This window comes from Musca vetustissima, unplaced genomic scaffold, assembly GCF_032173495.1.
Source record: "Musca vetustissima isolate MV318-11 ecotype Yass unplaced genomic scaffold, APGP_CSIRO_Mvet_v1 utg46471, whole genome shotgun sequence".
NCBI classification, from domain to species: domain Eukaryota; kingdom Metazoa; phylum Arthropoda; class Insecta; order Diptera; family Muscidae; genus Musca; species Musca vetustissima.
Genome location: NW_026889578.1, coordinates 83041 through 101514, shown reverse-complemented (window position 1 = coordinate 101514; position 18474 = coordinate 83041). Strand labels below are relative to the sequence as shown.

The window sequence follows — 18474 nt, the reverse complement described above, 5'->3', positions numbered from 1 at the left end:
GCAAATAGAGAGCATAACTTATATGAGGGAGGCATTATGAAGTTACCTTTAAAACGGCAACAAATAATACAACAAAACGGTGCAAATCGGACATTCCAAAGCATGTAAAATAAAATCCTATAATTCATATAAAAATAATGGATTTCATTTTCTCCAACGTAATATTTGGGATGCTCCAGCTCGTCAACTGACTAGACGTCCACAGAAAACTTCGCCTACTCCTTGCTTCAGCTCGGATGTTAAGTCTTTCTGCAGGTTTTTTACTACCCTCAACTCGCCTATTAAAGCCCCCCCTACTTCAGCTCAACTCGCTAGGTCGTATTTGAAAGACTTTTTTCAGCTCGTCTATGAAAGACTCCTTCGTCTAATAAGACTACCTATGAAGGTCTATAGAAACCCCTTCTGCATTCGTTGGTCTTTGAAAGGCTCCCTTCATCTCTATACCTCTTTTTTGTCTATAACGACTCCTTTTTGTCGCCTATGAAAGACTTCTTTAAGTTCGGTTATGAAAGACTCCTTTCAATTCGTCTATGACTGCCTTCTTCAGCTAGTCTGTGAAACACTCCTTCCCCTGAAAAGGCTACCTCTTGATGGCATACAAAAACACGATCCTCATCGTATAAGATTATCTTCATTTCGTTTATGAAGGACTCACTTCTTCAGGTCGTCTATGAATAACTTCCTGCTTCAGCTCGCCTATGAAAGACTCCCTCCTATACTTCATTCCCCTTTAATTACTTCAGTCTATAAAGTCTTCCTGCAGCTCGTCCATAAAGACTTAATCCTGCTCGTCTATAAATACTTCCTCCAAGTCGTCTATGAAAGGCTCTGCACATCTATGTAGAAATTCCTGCTTCATCTCACCTATAAGATACCCTCTTCTTCAATTTGTCGGTGAAAGACTCCATTCTTCAGCTTCTCGCATAAAAAGACTTCCTTCAACTCGTCTATAAATATTCCCTTCAGCTCAGATCTCAATTTGTCTATAAATACTAAAAATATTATTACTAATCTCTAAAATTTTAATTTTTTTAACTTAATTTTCTGAAATACGAAATCAAATTAATATTTTCTGATATAAATTGAAAAAGTTTATTTTATTCATCATCCTTGGCCAATCTTCACTACCAACCAACACTGACAAAAGCCATAATTTAACTAACAAAGCAATTACACAACCAGATTGTAGCCTGAGATAAATTTGCAGCATAAAGAAAATGATGAACCAAATCAAAGTAAATAGAATAAATATAAAACAGAGAATATAGAGGAGAAATAAAACTGAATTTATTTACCATAACAACATTAATATTGAAAAAAAAAAACAACAACATCATCATAAAGCTAAAATCTGTTATCTTCATTTCCTTTGGACTTTGTCACACGATCTGTTGTCCTTATGGAGAACAAATGAGTGAATGGTGAAGTGGAGGGAGGGAACTTGGTATATTAAAACAAGTTAATTACATTACAAAGGTCGCAACATAGGGCCAGCGAGAACTGTTGACTGAGCTCAAGTGAAGGGGAAGGAATAAAAAAATATAGAGATTAAAAAAAAAACTAATACAACCACATGACGTTGTGAGCTATTACCTTTGTGTGTGAATGTTTTTAATTCCAATAGAAATGTTGATTTGTGTGTGAATTATAAAATTTAAAGTGCAAAATGTAACTTTGTAGCTACATTTCTCTAAGAGTAAAAGTTGCAAAAATACACCGTAAAAAATCAAAAATACTTTCCTCAGATTTCAAAAATAATATTTCAATTATTTAATATCTATAACATTATGATTGAGGATATACAGATTCCAGCTATTGAAATTGAAAGCAATAACTCATTTTAACCCCATTTAACATTTCTATCCTAAATATTCAGTTAAGCGTAACTATTATTTTCAAATTTAAAAAGTGACATTTTGAACATTTTTTTTCTTCTTCTACCAAACAAATGTCCTGCAGCAAATAGAGTAAATCTCCCATGAGAAAACTTGAACATAAATCACATATAATAGAGCAGAATTTCCTACTAATATATTGAGAAGTAGAGGAAGAGAAAAAAAACGTAGCAAGCTGAGAAAAACCACAAGACAACATTGTCATATGTATTCATAACAACCACACCAAACTAACCAACCGAAAGCACACATACACACACAAACACTCTCTCTCTCCAGCATCCCTCCATTAAGCACATAACTTCATGACAATGAAAAGATTTTTACTCACTTTTGAGAATTTGCCAAGTCGATTGGATTCGAGGCAAAGGAATTTTTACAAAATACCCATACATACATTTATAGTTCAGATTTGTTAGATTTCAAAGCCAATAGTTCGGTTGAGTGAGTGAGTGTGTATGTGTGTGCATGCATTTGTGTCAACTTCTTTACTAGCAATGAATGAAGATAAATGTTGACTTGTGACATACAAGTTGGAATGCCTATTGTCTGCATCTAACGAAGTATGGCCAAGGGGTGTATTGTATTTTTGGCATTTTCGATGACTTTCCGGTCACCACAGAGAAATTAATCTTAGGAAAATGCCACAATCTTGAATGGATACATTTCGAAACATGTATGCAATTAAAATGAAGAAATTTATATATTATTGATATTTGAGAAGAGCTTTGTAAACTATGCATGTATCAATGTTCGAATTTGATTTATAGTTCAAAATGCCGGTGGTTTATAGCACGACTGCAGAGTCTAGCATTTGAAAATTTTTGAAAGAGACTCCGTAAATTATCAGAGTTTAACCATGTCCATTTAACCATATTCGAGTGTCTGTTGAAATCACGTTAATCTCACTACTACTCACCGGGTATTTGAATGTGAAATCGAACCTTTTACGATTTTAGAGGGTTAAACATTTTTTTTTTGAAAAAATCCTCAAGGCATACGTATCGGTTAACATAGTCCCAAATAATAGTCTCGACCAATTTTATATATTATGTAGGCCCTCCAATAAAAGTAGAAGTGTATATTCCGTTTTTTATTCCGAAACTCAACTCATCGAAATATTAACCGGAGACTCCATGAAGTAAATTTATTCTTGATCAGAATAAAATTCTATGTCGCTTCACAAGGTTCTTTTTTTGAATTCAGAATATTAGATATAGAGCTTTGAAAGTTTGTACACGGTACATATATTGCTATTTTTTCTATGATGCTCGGAATTGAAAATGGGAAATATCGATCCACGTTTTGATATAGCCAAAATATATATAGGTGCCGCCCCATTTGAAAGTTTTAGTAACATTCTGCAAGTGAATGTAATTTAACTTGGCATTCTGAGTTTTCGGAGGGTGTCTCCAGAAAATGCTAATATCCATGTTTTAACATAACTTCCATATAAAGGTCCAATTTCCGTATTTTGAAGGTTTTAGCCACATTTCCAAATCGAATGGAGGGTAATTTGGCATAATGACTTTTGAGAGAGTGATAAACATATTTCCAGAATATAATGTGGGTAAATATTTTGACATAGCCTCCATAAATCAGTGCCGCCCAACTTTTGGTATTTTTAAGAGGCTTTCGAAGGGTGAATATAGATCATTGCAGAAAATCTTCGATATGGATTTATGTTTTGATTCATCTAACCGGATTTCAAATCAATAGTATGTCCACAAAACACCGATGTGTCCTGACGAGACCCCTTCTAAAAACTTATAACGACTATCAAAATGCTGAAAACTTTGCACTTTTAATCCAATTTCTTCCTGGCAGGGAAGGCATACCATATAGTCCTTGAACCAGAAAGAAAAAAACAACTTCCGTATAACTCTCCAGCAGGTCCACAGTTAGTCACATGTACCAACTTTCTGTTCAAACATATTATGTACCAACTTTCTGTTAAACATATAAATTGACCTTATCAATTGATCTCCACGCTATCAGAAGTGTTTACATAACTGCTTAGTATCAAAAACTCTTCGGACTGTTCTGCTGCAGTACCCGACTGAAATAAGAGGAATTTACCTGTTATCTTATTGTGATGCACTTGATCTGGATCAGCAATTAGATATTTAGCACCTAGACCTAGATCCCTCGCTACTGCCAACAAATGCGCTGGATTTTTCACCACTGACCATAATAGCAGAATATTTGTGAAAAAAAATAAATAAATAAATAAATATCAAAAAACCAGTGAGTGGAGCAGTATAGTCGGACGGGGCCGACCATACGATACCCTACACAACTACCACGGAACTCAAATTTTCTGCGGATGTATATTCCGAGCCTGGGCAATATTTCGTGATATTTGCACCCTCTTTCCCGATTAGAGGTAAACAGCACCTCTTCCTTACACTGACATATTTTCCGAATATTACGAGTATTCAGTACAGCTATTGTCCAGATTCCCTTCACCGTGGGTTGTGTTGTGATGTTCGGCTTTCATTTGTGGTCTATAACACCAAAAATTAAGTTTTCGTTCCACTTCATTTCAAAATTATTATGTGATCTTCACCGAATATTATAAGCGTTGTCCTTGACCATAACTGGAACCTCATGGAACATTTCAAAGCGATCAGCGCTATAGTTCCGCTCTCTAGAGTGATAATGGGTTACTAAATAATATACGAATACGGAGATACCTGTAAATATTTAGGTGTAACTCCCACATCCGGGCACATACAACAAAATAATTGGTATTAATTTAAAGGTCAACTACACCTCTTGGATATACTATCAACTTCTCGGGTCTATGTCCTATTATTTTTGGAAAAGATCGGTTAATATTTAGGGGATGAAATGGACCAAACACTTTATTTTTGTTGGTTTTTCTGGTCGCTCCAGAGGCCGCAATTATGACCCAAACACCGCGAATTTTTGCATGGAGAAGGGGATCGGGCCAAAGAATAAACATGCCTATTTTGATAAAGATTGGTCAATATTTAGCGGGTCAAATGGACCCAAACTTTTGTGCGGAAAATGACAAAATTTGTATTCTATGGCGTATATATTTACTCCTGAAGGACATAGACCCGAGAAGTTGATAGTATATCCAAGAGGTATGGTTGACCTTTAAATTAATACCAATTATTTTGTCGTATGTGCTCGGATGTGGGAGTTACACTTAAATATTTACAGATGCTTACGTATTCATATATTATTTAGTAACTCATTACCACACTATATTGCGAAAATATAGCCCTGATCGCTTTGAAATTCTCCATGAGATTCCAGTTATGGTCAAGGACAACGCCTATAATTTTCGGTGATGATCAGATAATAATTTTGGGATGAAGTGGACGGAAATCATAATTTTTTGTTTTTTTTTCGAGTCGATCTATTATAGGCCACAATTGAAAGTCGAATATCACAACCCAACTCACGGTGAAGGTAATCTGGAGAAGCAATTAGTAATATTTGTTGACGTCAAGAGGGTACAAATATCGGTCAATAGGTTGCAAATATCGCGAAATATTGCCCAAGCTTAGAAAGAGTTATATTTTCATGGAAGTTGTGTAGGGTATCATATGGTCGGCTCCGTCCGACTATACTGCTCCGCTCACTGGTTTTGTACTAAAAATGTAGATATTTCGTCTATTTTCTATTTTATTATTAGTATTTACTACTACTTCTAATTCACTTCCACCTGACGACGTTCAATAACAATTAGAAGTTTGATCTCAATTTGCTCAAGTTATTGCAATTGGTTTGAACTCATTATTATGCATAGGAAATTGAGCAAAAGCTGTTGCTGTTCGATCTAACTCAACTTACGAGCAACTATTTACATGACCCAAGGTTTTTACAAATGACAGGCTCGATAACTCAAAAACTAATAATTCAATCGGTTCCAAATTTGAACATGTTATTCTGTACTTACATAGTTATCGTATGTCCGCCATTTTGTTATTTTTTTGGAATATTAATTATCCTAGTTCATGCCAGAGCCAGACATGTACTCTTTCGAATATCGCTTTTTGAAATCGAATGTTTCAGTGATCGAAAATTGCCTCTTGGCAATCGAAGACAATTTGGGGTATTGTAGTCAGTTATTCTATTTTTGGGGAGGATATAACCGGCCCATATGCTCCGCCATTCCAAAGTCCAGCTTGTTTGCTCTTGCAAAATTACATACAGACATACGCCCATGTGACATGTTCCGAGAGTTTGTTGTGCAAAATGGTGTGCTCAATTTCGAACGAAAGTGCGGCTCGAAAGCATAGCTGTGTTCAATAAAAAAACATATATTTCATTGGAATTTGCAATTTGTTTACCAACAAAATTAAGAAAAAATATGCCTGCTGGCATATTAATTGCCCTGGTTTCTACCAGAGAAAATCTAATGATACTGGAACGTGTTAAAATAAGCATTTATGGATATTTTGAGAGAAGTGGGTCCTTTCATACACAAGGGTGCCATTTCCGACAGCCTCCAGTTAGAAGGTACCTTAAGATTTCTGGCTGTTGGTGGGTTTCAGAGGGTAGTGGCAAATGATTTAAATATAAGTGTTGATCGCACAACAATGTGTAAAATATTGTGGAGAGTAATGAAAGTCCTGGAAGACAAAGTGTGTGCAACCTGTGGACAGCTGTAGACCAGGAGGAACCCTTTTTTATTTTCTTTAATTTTACTATAAAAACTAATGTAAATACTGTATTTTTTAAATAAATATTGTAAAAACATGTTAAATATTACTTCAATATTATTACTGCAGTACCCGACTGAAATAAGAGGAATTTACCTGTTATCTTATTGTGATGCACTTGATCTGGATCAGCAATTAGATATTTAGCACCTAGACCTAGATCCCTCGCTACTGCCAACAAATGCGCTGGATTTTTCACCACTGACCATAATAGCAGAATATTTGTGAAAAAATAAATAAATATCAAAAAACCAGTGAGTGGAGCAGTATAGTGGGACGGGGCCGACCATACGATACCCTACACAACTACCACGGAACTCAAATTTTCTGCGGATGTATATTCCGAGCCTGGGCAATATTTCGTGATATTTGCACCCTCTTTCCCGATTAGAGGTAAACAGCACCTCTTCCTTACACTGACATATTTTCCGAATATTACGAGTATTCAGTACAGCTATTGTCCAGATTCCCTTCACCGTGGGTTGTGTTGTGATGTTCGGCTTTCATTTGTGGTCTATAACACCAAAAATTAAGTTTTCGTTCCACTTCATTTCAAAATTATTATGTGATCTTCACCGAATATTATAAGCGTTGTCCTTGACCATAACTGGAACCTCATGGAACATTTCAAAGCGATCAGCGCTATAGTTCCGCTCTCTAGAGTGATAATGGGTTACTAAATAATATACGAATACGGAGATACCTGTAAATATTTAGGTGTAACTCCCACATCCGGGCACATACAACAAAATAATTGGTATTAATTTAAAGGTCAACTACACCTCTTGGATATACTATCAACTTCTCGGGTCTATGTCCTATTATTTTTGGAAAAGATCGGTTAATATTTAGGGGATGAAATGGACCAAACACTTTATTTTTGTTGGTTTTTCTGGTCGCTCCAGAGGCCGCAATTATGACCCAAACACCGCGAATTTTTGCATGGAGAAGGGGATCGGGCCAAAGAATAAACATGCCTATTTTGATAAAGATTGGTCAATATTTAGCGGGTCAAATGGACCCAAACTTTTGTGCGGAAAATGACAAAATTTGTATTCTATGGCGTATATATTTACTCCTGAAGGACATAGACCCGAGAAGTTGATAGTATATCCAAGAGGTATGGTTGACCTTTAAATTAATACCAATTATTTTGTCGTATGTGCTCGGATGTGGGAGTTACACTTAAATATTTACAGATGCTTACGTATTCATATATTATTTAGTAACTCATTATCACACTAGAGGGCGGGAATATAGCCCTGATCGCTTTGAAATTCTCCATGAGATTCCAGTTATGGTCAAGGACAACGCCTATAATTTTCGGTGATGATCAGATAATAATTTTGGGATGAAGTGGACGGAAATCATAATTTTTTGTTTTTTTTTCGAGTCGATCTATTATAGGCCACAATTGAAAGTCGAATATCACAACCCAACTCACGGTGAAGGTAATCTGGAGAAGCAATTAGTAATATTTGTTGACGTCAAGAGGGTACAAATATCGGTCAATAGGTTGCAAATATCGCGAAATATTGCCCAAGCTTAGAAAGAGTTATATTTTCATGGAAGTTGTGTAGGGTATCATATGGTCGGCCCCGTCCGACTATACTGCTCCGCTCACTGGTTTTGTACTAAAAATGTAGATATTTCGTCTATTTTCTATTTTATTATTAGTATTTACTACTACTTCTAATTCACTTCCACCTGACGACGTTCAATAACAATTAGAAGTTTGATCTCAATTTGCTCAAGTTATTGCAATTGGTTTGAACTCATTATTATGCATAGGAAATTGAGCAAAAGCTGTTGCTGTTCGATCTAACTCAACTTACGAGCAACTATTTACATGACCCAAGGTTTTTACAAATGACAGGCTCGATAACTCAAAAACTAATAATTCAATCGGTTCCAAATTTGAACATGTTATTCTGTACTTACATAGTTATCGTATGTCCGCCATTTTGTTATTTTTTTGGAATATTAATTATCCTAGTTCATGCCAGAGCCAGACATGTACTCTTTCGAATGTCGCTTTTTGAAATCGAATGTTTCAGTGATCGAAAATTGCCTCTTGGCAATCGAAGACAATTTGGGGTATTGTAGTCAGTTATTCTATTTTTGGGGAGGATATAACCGGCCCATATGCTCCGCCATTCCAAAGTCCAGCTTGTTTGCTCTTGCAAAATTACATACAGACATACGCCCATGTGACATGTTCCGAGAGTTTTTAAATTCCCATGTTGTGCAAAATGGTGTGCTCAATTTCGAGCGAAAGTGCGGCTCGAAAGCATAGCTGTGTTCAATATGTTACGAAATGTGTTCAATAAAAAAACATATGTTTCATTGGAATTTGCAATTTGTTTAACAACAAAATTAAGAAAAAATATGCCTGCTGGCATATTAATTGCCCTGGTTTCTACCAGAGAAAATCTAATGATACTGGAACGTGTTAAAATAAGCATTTATGGATATTTTGAGAGAAGTGGGTCCTTTCATACACAAGGGTGCCATTTCCGACAGCCTCCAGTTAGAAGGTACCTTAAGATTTCTGGCTGTTGGTGGGTTTCAGAGGGTAGTGGCAAATGATTTAAATATAAGTGTTGATCGCACAACAATGTGTAAAATATTGTGGAGAGTAATGAAAGTCCTGGAAGAAAAAGTGTGTGCAACCTGTGGACAGATGTAGACCAGGTGGAACCCTTTTTTATTTTCTTTAATTTTACTATAAAAACTAATGTAAATACTGTATTCTTTAAATAAATATTGTAAAAACATGTTAAATATTACTTCAACGTTCTTTTTCAATTTGTACGTGCTCAGAAAAACTCGTACGATCTCATTTCGTTTTCAATCCACAAGGCTATATGTTCTCGAATTATATTCCCAATATTTTTTTGGGAATTCAGAATGGAGCACACCAAATTTGGGAAAATGTTTCACATTCGAGCAAACTCGAAATGCAGAACATGGACGAAAATTAGTTAAACTTTGTAGGATAGACCCCATATAACGGTACTTCCCATATGAGCACGTTTTTAATCAAATTTTCTGTAATTTAGTATTTTGAATTCTCATCAATATTGACTCAAGTTTCGGAGTAGCTCCCATATAACGGTACGTTAATCGGTAGTTGTTGTTAAATATTCCTAGCATAAATTTACCATGGCATAGACCCCATTTAAAAATCTCGTTCGATTGAAAGTGAAGGGTATAAAACATACGGCCCTTGTTTTCTTTATTAAATATATATCTAAAAGGTGTCCAATATTATCATTCATCAAATCAAAATTTTCTCAATGTAAATTCTGTATTCTTAGCCCCAACATATATTTCACATTACATAAACCATATCCCACAACCAAAAACAGAGGGAAATAACTTTTCTCCCTCAACAATCCTACTAAAGTTGAACATTTTCATTTGGTTAAGTTTTTATATTTTTGTTTTTGTGTTTCAAATGCACTTCTAAGTTATTCAAATGCATAATTTATTAGTCCAATATAAAATGCACTCGCATGCTACAGAACTTATGCAGTCGTATTTAAAGATAGCAAAAAAAGAGAATTATATAAATTCCAGTTTATTTTCCTTTTCCGTTGAACGGATGGACGAACGAACGAACAAAAACGAGCGTTCAAGTGCAAAATGCTTGAAATTATTTTTAATTAAAATTCTCATTTCTCATATTTAAATAGAAGATTCACACATAGCAATTTTTTGCCTACATATATTTTTCAAAAAAAGGACCAAGGACTGATTGCTACTGCTAGCCTAGTCGGACTGCCCCTGCCGAATGACTGACTGACTGCCTGTTAACTGGGTATGAAGTGAACAATTTTGTGGTATGTGTGTACTGGTATTTCCTTAAAAATGGGAAACAAAAATAAAACTTTGCCACAGATATGAAATGAATTTGAATTGTCTGTCGTCGTCGTTGTCCCCTTCATTGCTTGTTGCCTTGGGCATTAAGAAAAATTATGATATTTTCCTTTCTTTATATATATGTATATGGGGGAAAGTTTGAATGAAAAACAATTATTACTTTAATGTAAATTATAAATGTGAATTATTATGATAGGATACTTTAGGAGATTAGACAATTATGAAAGATAATTTAGAGGGGAAATTTGATAGTTAGGAAGACCAGATGATAATTTGTGTTGGTCATTACAGGCTTAGATAAAAACCAGTAAGGAAAATAGTAAAGTCGGACTGGGCCGACTATGTGATACCCTTCACCACTTTATGTATATTGTACAACAATTTCAATTTCAATGTTTCCTTGAAGAAACATACACCTTTCTATAACCTATCCTAAATCGCCCAGATTTAGAATCGTTTGCGTACAATGGGACACATTTATGGAAATCGATTTATAGCAAATTTGATACACGCTAATCAGTATGCCGCACTGTTAAAAATATAATCTCAATCAGACACCCGTTCGAAATATATATGGTACGTTGTGCAAAATTGCGGGTCAATCGGAAAAACATAAGGAGTTTGGCGCACACATTTGCCTAAAATCGGACGAAAATATATATGGGAACCATATCTAAATCTGAACCGATTTTCTCGGAACTTAACACACATCATTCTGGACTTAATTTTGACCAGTTAGGAAAGTAGTAAAGTCAGACGGGGACGACTATATGATACCCTTCACCACTTTGGGTATATTCACCGGATGAATCCTAACAGACGTCGCATTTTTAAAGGGCCAGTAAAATTAAATTGGATCCATAAGCATAACATTCTGCAGCCGATATTAAATTTTACATTTGGTCAGATATATAAGCTATATCAAAATCTGAATCGATTTTCACGAAACTTGACACACATCATTCTAGACCGAATTCATTAAGCTGTGCCAAATTTCGTGCAAATCGAAAGATATTAAGGTACTTTATTAAACCATTTACCTTAAATCGGCTGAAAATATATATGGGATCTATATCTAAATCTGAACCGATTTTCAGGAAACCTAACACACATCATTCTAGACCTAAGTCATTACGCTGTGAGAAATTTCGTGGACTTTGAAAGATATATAGGGGCTTTGGTGCACCGTTTACATTTAATAGGACGAAACTAAATCGGATCATAAATGTGACCTGTACTTTGTTTACAAAAATACATGGACGGACATGCGTAAATCGACTTAGAAATTGATTCTATACATATTCTCAAAAGGAACCATGTGTCTATCTCGTTTCCTTTTGCCTGTTACAAACATATGCACAAAGACATAATACCCTGTACCACAGGTATAAAAATCGAAGAATATATAAGGACTTTGGTGCACTATTTACATAAAATCGGACCAAAATATATATATGGGACCTATATCTAAATCTGAACCGATATTCTCGAAACTTAGGATACTTCATTCTAGACTCAATTCGATACGATATGCCCAATTTCGTGCAAATCGAAAGATATATGTGTACTTTGGTGCACCATTTACACGAAATCGGACGAAACTTTATATAGGAGCTATAACTAAATCTGGACCAATTTTCTCGAAACTTGGCAGACATCACTCTAATCTCAATTCAGTTCGTTATGCCAAATTTCGTGCAAATCAAAAGATATATAGGGACTTTGGTGCACCCTTAACATGAAATCGGACGAAACTATATATGGAAGCTATATCTAAATCTGGACCGATTTTCAGGAAATATGGCAGACATCACTCTAGGTTCAATTCAGTACCATATGCCAAATTTCGTACAAATCATAAGATATTTAGGGACTTTGGTGCACCACTTACATAAAATCGGACAAAACTATATATGGGAGCTATATCTAAATCTGAACCGATTTTCACGAAACTTAGAATACATCATCCTGGACCTAATTCAGTACTCTATGCCAAATATCGTGCAAATTGAAATATATATAGGGACTTTGGTGCCTATATCGGCCGAAAATATATATGGGAGCTATATTGATATCTGAACCGATTTTCACCAACTTCAATAGGGTTCGTCCTTGGGCTAAATAAGTGACCTGTGCGCACAGACAGAAGGACGTACATGCATAAATCGACTCAAAAAGCGATTCTATGCATATTCTCAAAAGGAACCTTTTGTCTGTTACAAACATATGCACAAAAACAATACCCTGTACCACAGTGCGGTGAAGGGTATAAAAATGCAGTAGCATACATAATCCAGGACCTAATTCAGTACTCTATGCCAAATATTGTGCAAATTGAAATATATATAGTGACTTTGGTGCCTATATCGGCCGAAAATATATATGGGAGCTATATTGATATCTGCTTTCATCACCACAAAGAATTATTCACACCAGACCAATATTTTGTGTCACAGTGTAATTTTTTTACCACCGTTTTTTTTTCTAATTTCGCCATTAAATCCTCACTTTAAAACATTTCCACAATAAAGATTTGAAAATTAATAAACAATTCCCAGAAACCATTTAAATTATCATCATTCAATAAACCATAAGTTCTTTGAATTTCATTACTCTCTTTTTCGCTCTATCTCTCTGGCAAACCATCTATGAAAATTGCAATTTAATTTACTTGTATTTGCTTTCCATAGATATAGAGTTCAGTTTGTTCACAACTATATTTGTTTCGCTCTTGTTCTTCACTTTTTTCATGTTTACTTTTTGTTCAAACTTTAAATATTCCTTTCACTTTTGCTTTGCTCCTGCCATTACCACCGTACCTTTCTCCAAACCAAACATAGAACTCTATACCTCTGTTGCGACAAGGAAAAATGAAGTTATTCAAAGAATACTAAAGCGCATCATTTGTCATCAGGCTGGTTGGTGGTGATCATCATCGTCATCGTCGTCAACATCGGGGTTAGAAGAGTAAACTAAACTATGAATACCTTCGTAACAAACAATAACAAACTAACAACGCAAACAACTTGAAGAAATTGAAAGAGAAAAAAGAAATCATTTTTTGATTACTTAAGCAAAAGTAGAAAGGAAAAGACAACAAGGCCACCTTGAATCACATAAGTAAGAAAAAGAAATCCGATTCAAGTATTATGATGCAATGTTAGCATATTTGATGATATTATAGTAGCAGTGCAACACCTTGTGATTGATAGATGCTGATGTTAGTTATTCTTTAATGGGAATATTTTTTGAAGAAGTGTATAGCGTGAAAAATAACTTCGATTATAGCATGTGCATATAGAAAGGAAGTAAGTAAGTTTATTATAGTTATATAATATTATACACTATTCGAAGGATAGGTAGTTATGAAGTTAAATTATTTTTTGATAAGTAATCAAAACTTTATCGTCGAGTTATTTTTGATAATATACTGGACTAGTTTTAATATTGCGAAATGTCGATTTACGGTAAAAATATACCAAAATTTTCCAAAATAGCATTAAAACAGAAGAGAACAATGTTGACTCATAGCTACTTTTTTGTATATTTATACCCTTCACCACACTGTGGTACAGGGTATTATGTCCTTGTGCATATGTTTGTAACAGGCAAAAGGAAACGAGATAGACCCATAGTTCCTTTTGAGAATATGCATAGAATCACTTTCTGAGTCGATTTGTGCATGTCCGTCCGTCCGTCTGTTAGTGTTAAATTGTAAACAAATTACAGGTCGCATTTATAATCCGATTTGGATGAAATTAGCTGGCACAAAGATGAAATTTGGCATTTTGTTTGGCTCAAGGACGAACCCTGTTGAAATTGGGAAAAATCGGTTTAGATTTTGATATAGCTCCCATATATATTTTCCTCCGATTTAAGGTAAATGGTGCACAAAAGATGAAATTTGGCACAACTCGTTTGTTTGGCTCAAGGACGAACCCTTTTGATATTGGAAAAAATCGGTTCAGATTAAGATATAGCTTCCATATATATTTTCGTCCGATTTCATGTAAATGGAGCACCAAAGTCCCTATATATCCTTCGATTTGTAAGAAATTCGACATAACGTACTGAATTAAGCCTAGAGTGATGTCTGCCAAGTTTCGTGAAAATCGGTCCATATTTATATATAGCTCCCATATATATTTTCGTTTAATTTAATGTGAATGGTGCACCAAAATCCCTATATATCCTTCGATTTGCACGAAATTTGGCATAAAGTTTCGTGAAAATCAGTCAAGGTATATATATATAGCTCCCATATATATTTGCGCCTGATTTAATGTAAATTTAGTCCAGAATGATGTGTGCCTAGTTTCGTGAAAATCGGTTGAGATTTAGATATAGCTCCCTTTTATTATAAATTGATATTAAGTAATTGATGCACCAAGGAACCAATAGGCTGATAGGAACAAGTTTCGTTTAAATCGCTTCATATTGGTATAGCTTCCTTATATATTGTCGCCCAATTTTAAGTTAATTGGGCATCAAACTCCTCATGTTAGTCAGATTGACATCAAATTATGCACAACCTACAAAATTGAGCATAGAATGGGAGACCTTCATGAAATTGTTGAAACGGATGACTAATGTTAGGTAGATTTATTTTATTTTTCATGTTAATAGTCCTGTTTAATATACCCATAGTGGTGAGGGGTATCAACGATAATATATTTCATTATTTATTAGATATAATTTCGGCCAAAAACACAACGCAAAATAAATAAATTTTGCTAATAATCGACAATATAACCATTAATTTTCATTACGGCATCACACCTACCAGGCATTGAATCAATAAATTTCCCAATGATTTTGCTATATATGACACTCTCTATAGAGTATCATAGAAACTTAGTAAAAGAATAAGAACTTAATATTATTATTGAACCTTCGTGCTGACCAGTGCCCTTGAAATACTGTGGCATGAGCCTTTAATTTTTTTTTTTTTTTTTTTTTTGATTTTCTCACGGTAAACTGTTCGTGGCTGAGCCCTTAATATTAACCTTTAATTTATTTGAGAACATAATAAGTCCACTTTGAGTCGGATTCCAATCAATATGGGATTTAGGAAAAACCAATCTGGATTTGCAATTCTTTTCAGAAATAAAAGGGATTTTTTAATGGCATATAGACCTGCTACCATAGCTCGTACACGCTCTGTTTTTGAGTTTATATCCAATTATAACCCTCTCACCACTTCCGTTGAAATCTTTGATTGGTATTTTTACTGATATGACAATTTGATGATCAGTACATGATGCACTATCAGTACTGATATAGTTGCATGGAATCAACTTATAATTCGAGAAATCATGGACTTATTTATCCAGTATTTCACTTAAATAATTTTTTGTGATGCATTATTTTCAATATCAGTAGCTTTATGGGTGTAGTGTATTTGTTTATAGCCATCGAAATCGAAATCAAATTGTATCCAGTGCACTAGACGTTCGATCGATCTGAGGAGCGAATATCGATTCGGACCAATACCTTGTAGCAGCCAAGATTCACACTCGTCTTAATGTAGCAGTAAAGGTGCGATTTAATGTAACACGGAAACTCGACGTCGAAAATCTGCAAACACAACAGGTAACAAAGGCCTACTCCGCTCAACTTATCCACCTGCTTGACGAGAGCAATTCTTTCCCATAAGCATCATGGGAAAGAATTGCCCACTCCCTACAAACTGCAGCAAAATCAACACTTGGGTACCAAAAGGAGAAACGTGGTAACAGATACAGAGAGCGTGTTGAGGATGTGGAAGGAGCATTTTGAAAAGCTTATGGTATCAAATAGTGGCGGTGAAGAAGATACACCAGAACCAATAAGAGATGACGGTATATACCACCTAGCAAAGATGAGGCCAGAATAGCAATCAATCAACTGAAGAGTAATAAAGGAACAGGAACCGATGAGTTACCAGCCGAACTATTCAAGACTGGTCAGATGCTGGTCAGGAGCATGCAACAGCTGATTAGTTCAATTTGGCTAGGATGGGACACAGGATGCTGATCGTTGGGTATGCATTCCTACCCAACGATCAGCATCCTGTGTCCCGTGCTCCTGTATAGTTGTATGTGCCAAATATAGAGGAAGAAGTATCCTTCCCATCGCCTGTAAATTGCTATCCAGCGTGCTGTGTGAATGATTGAAGCCAATGGTCAATGACATTATTGGACCATGACATTATTCAGACCTGGAAAATCAACCTTTGACCAGATCTTCACTCTGCGACAAATCCTGGAAAAGACCCACGAAAAATACGTCGCCATGTCTGCGTTCAGCATTCTTGCAAAATTAATACGACTATGCAGGATAACTGTAAGTGGCACAAAGTCAGCAGTTAAAGTCGTAAAGGATATATCGGAGCCCTTCAATACCGAGCGTGAATTCAGACAAGATGACAGTTTGTTGTGTGATATTTTTAACATCCTGCTGAAAAAGGTCATACAGGACGCAAAGGTGAACAGAAATGGCACCCTGTACACCAAACAACACATGTTACTTGCCTATGCCGATGATATCGATATAATGAGCGGTAACATTGCGAGCGGTAACAACCACCTTTGGACATATTGAGAAGATGTTTGCCAAAGTGGGTCTGGCAGTAAACAGCGAGCTCATCAGCTTGGTCTTCTCGCACAAAACGTCTAGTAGATTCGGACTGTGGAACTTGAGAACTACAGCTTCGAGGTAGTCACAGATATTATATATACGGAGAAGAATAGTATTGGCCCACAGATGCAACTATAGTCTAAGTAAACTGTTTAGGAACAAGGCCACCTCCCGTCAGACCCAACTCACACTCTGCAATACGCTGATACTACCCGTGTAGTTATATGGGTACTTACGAAAGCAGATGTGTGTTTGAGAGAAAAATTCCCCGAAAGATCTAAGGGCCGATCTGTGTTGACGGTAAATGTCGACGTCGAATGAACCACGAGCTATACTCGAACATCGACATAGCCAGTCGTATGGCTAGGACATGTTGTGCGAATGAATGAGGATGCTCCAGCTCAAAAGGCATATAAAATCGAGCCTGCTGATGGATTGGTAGGCTACGAATTAGGTGGAAAGATCAGGATTTTTTGTTACAAACGGAATGACAAATATATTCGCCATATTTTAAAATAGACCTCCACAAGTGTACAAACCTATACTCTGTATGTCATTGGCTGCGGGGTCACACCGACTGACAGATTATTACTTGTTCTATTAAACTTGATCCCGATACATAGACTCAAATTCTGCAGACAGAAATAACTGTGAAAAATTTAGACAACATACGTTACATATCGAGGGTCGACAATTCCGACTGGTAATTTCAATTAGTTTCATACGTATTTTGCATTCAATAAAGATTAAAGCAGCCACTAATTTTAATTTGGGGGAACCCTTAATAATGATAACTATGCAACTTGCAATTATCACATTGTAAACAACTCGTTAGAAAGCCAACGTCAAACAAGTTAATAAAATTCGTATTAACACACACACAAACCGAAAATCCTTAACTCTTCTAAATAATAAAACAAATAAATACAAATGTACTACACATATGAGCGAGGAAGGTGGGGGAAATGGTTCTTACCAGTGTTAACAGTAGTTTTGTGTTCGTTTGCTGTAACCATGAATTACGGTAACATTTAACTTTTGCTGCTGATGCTGATAAATTCGAATTCAAATATAAACTTTTATCCATTTTTGAAAGTTTCTATGGCACGTACGCTGCCGTTTGCTGCTGCAGCTTTACGCCAGCTGGTGTTTCTTCGCTTCAATTGTCGAGGAAACTGTTGGGCTGGCTGGCGTTCTGTTATTGGGTGCACAAAAAATGCTTGTTGATATGCTTGTTGGTCGGTAGTTGTTGTTGTAGTTGACTTAAGCGAATACCAGCTGCTGTTGATGATGATGACGAGATTCTTATTGTTGTCACTGTTGTTGTTGTTGTTTTTGTTAAATGGACAATAACGAAAAGTAGTGGTTGTAGTATT

At 35.6% G+C, this 18474-nt stretch overlaps 1 protein-coding gene across 1 annotated transcript in view; it reads right to left on the bottom strand.

Annotated features, from left to right (window-relative positions):
- The window catches only part of LOC133337254 (octopamine receptor Oamb-like), a gene marked incomplete at its 3' end in the record, with an annotated part of 44487 nt that extends 26274 nt beyond the window's left edge, over nucleotides 1-18213 (bottom strand). Inside the window, exon 1 of the mRNA XM_061545501.1 lies at nucleotides 18075-18213. The remainder of the gene's footprint in view (nucleotides 1-18074) is intronic.
- Nucleotides 18214-18474: the final 261 nt, after the last annotated feature.